This window comes from Heptranchias perlo, chromosome 3 (assembly GCF_035084215.1).
Source record: "Heptranchias perlo isolate sHepPer1 chromosome 3, sHepPer1.hap1, whole genome shotgun sequence".
NCBI classification, from domain to species: domain Eukaryota; kingdom Metazoa; phylum Chordata; class Chondrichthyes; order Hexanchiformes; family Hexanchidae; genus Heptranchias; species Heptranchias perlo.
In genome coordinates this window covers 16,544,273-16,552,201 of record NC_090327.1, presented here as the reverse complement: position 1 = coordinate 16,552,201, position 7,929 = coordinate 16,544,273, and positions in this window count along the sequence as shown.

Sequence of the window (7,929 nt, the reverse complement as noted above, 5' to 3'; positions counted from 1 at the left end):
ATCTCTTAAAGGTAGCCGGTACCTGTTATTTGCTAAAAATAACAGTCTACTGTCTGCATGGAGTCTGAACGGAGATTAGACATCGCACACATAAAATACAGATGCAGGTCCCATCCCTATGTTTACATACTAATGAGTTATGTTAAAACATTGAATAAAGGTTGTGCAATATTAAATCCCACATCCTCCAATCTGCATGCCAGACTTCACCAATCTGCCGATCTAAGTTTGTACCAGGCCTGCGAGAATGCGTGCACCAAGGTTCTCTGCTGATGCACTACAGGCCTTGCTGCAAGAGATGGACAGAAGGAGGGGCATCCTATATTCGTGGGGGGGGGGGGGGGGAGAGCAAGAGGCCCTCCAGGCATATGGCCAAAAGGCACTGGGAGGCAGCGGGGGACAAAGTCAATGCCAGGGGCATAGCACCAAGAACAAGGATGCAGTGCAGGAAGAAGTTCAATGCTTTGATACGAGTGGTCAAGGTGAGTGAGGTCAACTGTCAAGTGGTGTCTCCTGCCAACTCCACCATTAACCACATCCACTGCACCACACACTACACCCCCCATCACCCACATACCAACAAACTCTTTCCATCAGTACTCAACTCTTCCAATCAGATGCTTCCTCTCACCCTCACACATTACCACTGTTGCAAGCTGCCCACCCACAACTCACAGGCCACATACAATGGCAGCTATTTAACCATGACAGACGCATCACCCAGACACACTTGTTTGCTTGCAGGAGAAGGTGGTGCAATACAGGAGGCAGGAAGTGGCAGTGGCATTAATCTCCTTGAGCCTCTTCTGCCATTCGATGAGATCACGCTGGACCTGTGACCTAACTCCATATACCTGCCTTAGCCCCATATCCTTTAATACCCTTGGTTCACAGAAATCTATCAATTTCAGATTTAGAATTCACAATTGAGCTAACATCAACTGCCGTTTGCAGAAGAGCGTTCCAAACTTCTCCCATCCTTTGTGTGTGGAAGCGTTTCCTAACTTCACTTCTGCACGTCTTGGCTTTAAATGTTAGGCTATGTCCCCTAGTCCTAGTATTCAAGTATAGGAAACCTCCAAAAACAGTTACAAATGTATTGGCAGCCAGAAGCAATAATCCAGCCACGAACCTGTAAATCCTGCATGGTCCCTTTAAATAGTGCTGGCGGGGGTCCTCCAGGCACTCTAAGACACGTTCAGATGGTCGTGGTTAAGACTGTGCGTTGAGTTGAGCATTAAGTGCCAAAACTGTGTCTATCACTTTAAATCAACATTGCACACTGATTGTATCCATTTTCTCCTTACTTTACATGCTTCCGGTGTTTGGTATTTGCGCATGCGCTAACTCCTGTACCAAGATGGCATCCGGCACACATCATGTCGGGAACGTGCGTGCGCAGCCAAGACGCCATCTTGGATGTTCGAGAGGTAGTGCCGAAACAACAGGCGCTACACGGCCCAATTTAGCGCTTGGTGCCTCTATTAATAAAGCCCATCTGCTTTTTTTAACAGCCTTCTCAACTTGTCCCGCCGCCTTCAAAGATTTGTGTGCGTGCACGTTCGGGTCCCTCTGTTCTTGCACCCCCTTTAAAATTGTACCATTTAGTTTGTATTGTCTCTCCTCATTCTTCCTACCAAAATGCATCACTACACACTTCTCTGTGTTAAATCTCATCTGCCATGTTTTTGCCCATTTCACCATTCTGTCTATGTCCTTCTGAAGTCTGTTACTATCCTTCACATTGTTTACTACATTTCCGAGTTTTGTGTTATCTAAAAACTTTGAAATTTATATCCTCTATACCCAAGTCCAGGTCATTAATATATATCAAAAAGAGCAGTGGTCCTAATACTGACCCCTGGAGAATACCACTGTATACTTCCCTCTAGTCTGAAAAACAACCGTTCACCACTACCCTCTGCTTTCTGTTCCCTAGCCAATTTTGTATCCACGCTGCCACTGTCCCTTTAATCCCATGGGCTTTAATTTTGCTAACAAGTTTATTATGTGGTACTTTATCAAATGCCTTTTGAAAGATACATAACATCAACCGCACTACCCTTATCAACCCCCCCTCTCCGTTACTTCATCGAAGAACTAAATCAAGTTAGTCAAACACGATTTTCCTTTAACAAATCCGCGTGGACTTTCATTTATTAGCCCATACTTTTCCAAGTGCCAATTTATTTTGTCGCGAGTTATTGTCTCTAAAAGTTTCCCCAACATAATATAAAGCATTAAAAAAATGACAGAAGCTAATGACTTTTAACAAAAATTGTACTATAACTGAGATGGCGGAATACACATTCTTCCAGAAGGCAGGGTAAAAAACTTTGACTTTTCTTTTAAATCCATCTCCAGTTTCACTCTCTCGTTCATTGAATATTTGTTCATTATAGGAATGTGTGTGCACGTAACCTCCCTCAGTATTGAAGACAGGTAAATGGGTCACTGACTCCTCGCCAACTCTGAGAGCCAGTGTTGCTTCTGGCTCTGCCAACAGGATATGTGTTTGCTGCCTGGCACATTCCCCACTTCAATTCCTTCCTGAACTCACATTTTTGAAATATATTTGTGTTTATATTGCCAATGATTCATGGAGATAGCAATTTAGATTAGTCCTGCAATGTAATAAATTGTTAAACTACGCTCTTTTGAGCTGTTGACTAAGATAGTTCTGAGGGCTGAGTGGAGTGCAGGAAATAGTAGCAGTCCGCACATCTGGATAAATAATGCACATAGAAGACTGTTGAATTACAAAAATGATCATAATGCTCCGCACCCCGACGCAAGGGCCTGGATTTTATGTTGGAGCCGGGAAGAGAGCGGGGGCGGGGGGTGGGGTGGGGGGGGGCAGTGTTTTGCAGACGGGAAACCTGCAAGTGAGGATTTCCCTCAAATCCTATCGAATTTAACAGTAGGACCTGTTTTGAATTTTTCAAATCGGTTTCCTGCCTGCAGCCAGTCAGATTGAGGGGTGGGGGCCAGGGAGAAGATTGCGGGCTGGGAGGTGGAGATTGGTGGCGGGGGGAAGGGTTGGGGGGGAGGGGGGATCTGACGTCAGGTGGGGAGGGGTAGGGGTGGTGGGGGGGTAGTTGGACATCAGTCGTCAGGAGGGGATTCGGACATTGAGGGGAGGGCAAGTCGGACACTGGAGAGGGTGGAGGAGGGGGGGTCGGCCGATCGTGGGGGTCCGATCGCGACTGGTAAGCTTGGGGAGCAGCGGGGAAGCATCCCTGCTCCTCCTGGCCCAAAAGCGGTGCAGTAAAGGCACTTACCTCATGTATCTAGCCCTTCTCGCCTCCTTTTACCTGCCATGATTCCCACGGCCCAGGAAACCCATGCTGGAGGCATTAAATTCAAAGGTGCCTTAAATTAAATTTAAAAACACCAACTTAACGCCTCATAATCATGTTAATTGCTCCATTAACTACCCGCCCGCCTGGGCTAATTATGGACCTGCCTCCAGTGAGTAGGTTACTTGCACACATTCAAACGATAAACCTGGAAGTTGGAGCCTGGTTGCGATCGCGCTCGAAAAATCAATAATTTTAACTACCCACTCGTCCCCAGCCCACCTGTACCTGGGGGTTAAAATGCTCCCCAAGGAGTAGAAATGTTCCTGTTCTACTGCAACTCAATCAAAAACTCCTCATAACTTGAACATTTGACACTGGGGATCAGTCTCTTCTCTGTGCTACTTCCAGTGTTTGAATATCTCCCTTGTTTCTCGGCAAGCAGAACAGGACACAGTATTCAAGGCACGGCCTGGGTAGAGCATTGTATAGTTTGATCATGGTTTCCGCTCACACATTTTGCCCAGCTCATGCTGTGATTTCGGAGCTGCATTCTTTGATTCCACTAACCCTCCTAGTTTGGTATGGTCTGCAAATGTCTGACCGAGTGATGTCAGCAAGTGTGTGGAACGGAAATAGAAAGAAAGAAGGAAAGCCTTGCGTTTATATAGCGCCTTTCACTACCTCAGGACGTCCTAAAGAGCTTTACAGCCAATGAAGTACTTTTGAAGTGTAGTCACTGTTGTAATGCAGGAAACGAGGCAGCCAATTTGCGCACAGCAATGTAACACAAATAGCAATGAGACAACGACCAGATAATCTGTTTTGTTAGTGATTTGGTTAAGGGATATATATTGGCCAGGACACCAGGGAGACTCCCCTGCTCTTCTTCCAATAGTGGCCGTGGGCCACTTGAAAGGGCAGATGGGGCCTTGGTTTAATGTCTCATCCAAAAGACGGCACCTCTGACAGTGCAGCACTCCCTCAGTGCGCACTGGAGAGTGTCGGCCTAAATTATGTGCTCAAGTCTCTGGAATGAGGCTCATACCCACGACCATCTGGCTCAGACCCATCGCACTGTCTCCGACTTTAACTTGTTCTTTCTTGGGAAGCTCTGAACTGTGGGGCTCCTCAGACAATCGACAGCTATTTAAAACCCAAGCTTAGGCTGTCATCTGATCACCAGAGTGAGTTGATTTATCACCCCTCGCATTCCCACTGCAGCTTGGAATTTTGTGCAAAAACTGTCGCCACTTAACAGCAAATTGCACTGTATCCAAATGTAGAAATTTGTATGACATGCAAATTAATATTGCGAAAGTTTATAACGCTTGCCTTCTCATTATCAATGTATCTTTGACATCTCTTTTCAACCTTTGTGGTGTACTCAAATATACACCAAAAATTGACAAATTGTTGCAGTTTTCATTAGAACAGAGGAGATTATGAGGTAATTGCATAAAGGTGTTTAAAATGATGAAGGGATGGGACAGGGTAGATAGAAACAGACAGTTTCCTGGTTTAGGGGTCTAGAATGAAGTGATGTTAATATAAAATTAAATGCAAGAGATTTAGGATAGAGAGCAGGAGAAACCGTTTTTTTCCACAGAGGGTTGTGAGACTGTGGAATGCAACACTGAAGTTAGTGATTGAAGCAGAAATAATGCAACATTTAAGAATAGGTTAGATAAATGGCTGAAGGAAAGGGGGATAAGAGGATATGGGAACAAGGTGGGAATATGGGATTAAGACCGCTGCTCATGTGGAGGATTACACCATCACAGACTGGATGGGCCAAACGGCCTGCTCAAATGATGTACGAATATACGAGCATACGAATTAAGAGCAGGAGTAGGCCATTCGGCCCCTCGAGCCTGCTCTGCCATTTGATAAGATCAGGGCTGATCTGATTGTAGCCTCAATCCTACTTTCCCATCTACCTACTATAACCTTTGACTCCTTTGTTAATCAGGAATCTGTCTAACTCAGCCTTAAAAATATTCAATGACCCTGTCTCCACTGCTCTCTGGGGAAGGGAGTTCCATAGGCTCATGACCTTCTGAGAGAAAACATTTCTCCTCATCTCCATCTTAAATGAGAGACCACTTATTTTTAAACTGTGGCCCCTAGTTCTAGTCTCTCCCACAAGGGGAAACATCCTCTCAGCATCTACCCCTTCAAGTCCCCTCAGGATCTTATATGTTTCAATAAGATCACCTCTCATTCTTCTAAACTCCAGTATATACAGGCCCAACTTGTCCAACCTTTCCTCATAAGATAACCCCCTCATCCCAGGAATCAGTCGAGTGAACCTTCTCTGAACCGCCTCCAAAGCAATTATGTCCTTTTTTAAATAAGGAGACCAAAATTGCACACAATATTCTAGATGTGGTCTCACCAATGTCCTGTACAACTGTAGCAAAACATCTCTACTTTTATATTCCATTCCCCTTGCAATAAATGACAACATTCCATTTGCCTTCCTAATCACTTGCTGTATCTGCATACTAACTTTTTGTGATTCATGTACTAGGACACCCAGATCCCTCTGAACCTCAGAGTTCTAAAATCTCTCTCCATTTAAAAAAATACAGTGCTTTTCTATTCCTCCTGCCAAAGTGGACAATTTCACATTTTCCCACATTATACTCCATCTGCCAAATTTTTGCCCACGCATTTAACCTATCTATAACCCTTTGCAGACTCCTCGGGCTCGATGTTACCAGGGCTGCGGGTTCGCGGCGGGAGGGCGGTTGGGCGCGTGGGCAACGCACCCGGTGAAATTAGTCAGCCCCCCTCGCGATCGCAGCCCAATTGGATCCACTTACCTGGTCCTCCGGGTTCCCCACTGCTGATCTGCGCGTCGGGCGGGCTGCGCATGCGCAGTAAGCTCTGTCAGCCGAAGGAGCTCTATTTAAAGGGGCAGTCCTCCACTGACAGATGCTGCAACAAATAGAAAAAATTACAGCATGGAGCAGCCCAGGGGGAAGGCTGCTCCCAGTTTAATGATGCCTCACTCCAGGTATCAATAGATGGGGTGAGGAGGAGGAGGAGGACAGAGATATTCCCCCCGGCGGGCGGGAGGAAGCGGCCTGCCTCTGCCACCAGGATGGCCTGGCACGAGGTGGCAGAGGAGGTCACCAGCACCACCAACATATCACGCACCTGCATACAGTGCAGGAGGCGCTCCAATGACCTCAGTAGGTCAGCCAAAGTGAGTACACTTACTCATTCCCCTACACTCCGTCTGCCACATCACCGCCCCCACCCCACACCTCCATCTGCACTGCCAACACTACTCTGTCACATCACCCCTCATACCCACTCAAAGCTCATCCTCATCTTACCTGCACTTACTCACCTCGCCAGTACTCATCCCGCCACTACCACTCAACCCAATCCTCATACAATCTCATGGCTCTATCTCATACTCACCCTCTCGTGCATCTCTTTCACAGTCAGCCTCACTCAACCTGCCATTACCCGTGCTGCAGCCACAGGGCATGCATCACATATGTGCAGTAGGCTGGTGAGGCTGGTGATGCTGTTCGCCCTCCAAGGAGGTCATGACTGCAGCTACGGCGGCCCCCATCTGAGGGGGTCCGCAAGGTAGGTACATGTCTCTGGACCCCGGGGTAAGTGTGCAAGTTGGTGACTTTGACTGTCAGGAGGAGGGTGGTGGAGGCCAAACTTTGTCCCAAGTGACAGACTGGCCTCCTGCAATGAGTGAGGGTCTCCCCACCCCACCCCAACCGGTCAAATGGACCTTTGCAGCTGCCACAGGCTGACAGCTGCAACACGTCCATTTGAACTGGGAGTGTTTCCCCCAGTATGGGAAACAGTCCCGGTTTGCTATAAAATCCCACCCCTCCTCACATAATCCCTTAATCAGGTCAGTTAATGACCTGAAATACCTAAATAAATACTTTCAAGTGGCATCCCGCTGGCTTTAATTGCCTGCGGGATTCCCACCAGCGGGGGCTGCGCATGCTCGCCGGCGCGTCAGTGGGAAACCCGGAAGTGCGCGGGTTCGGGGCGGGCTCCGGTCCCGCTCCGGGAATCCCCGATTTTTGGAGCCCCCCTGCCAGGAACGCACCCGATAGCGGGTGCTAAAATGATGCCCCTTATGTCCTCTTCACAACTTACTTTCCTACCTACCTTTGAGTCATCAGCAAATTTAGCAACCATACATTCGGTCCCTTCATTCAAATCATTGATATAGATTGTAAATATAGATTGTATTTTCTATGTAACCTTATACAATAATGCTGGGCACAGTTAGTGAAGCCAATTGGCTGGCTGATCTATTTGCCCACCACTCTGAACTAAAACCAGCGTTCATCTTGCACACTGCCCCAGGATGTTTCCACAGAAAGTTTGCCTGAATTCCCTGGAGTCCTTTCTGCAGCATTTATGAGGCAAACATTCATTTCTGCTGTGGTTGATGTGACCTCAGATCCCTATCCAGAGGGTCCCTCTAGTGCTAAGCTCCCCTAAAGGTTGCAAACACTTTTATGGATCTATGACTAGATAGTTACATAATCACAGGCTAAGATATTATAAATTAATAAAGCATTGATACAGTGGTATCCTTGAATGGTATCTGATTATTTCACACATTTAGTCCAGT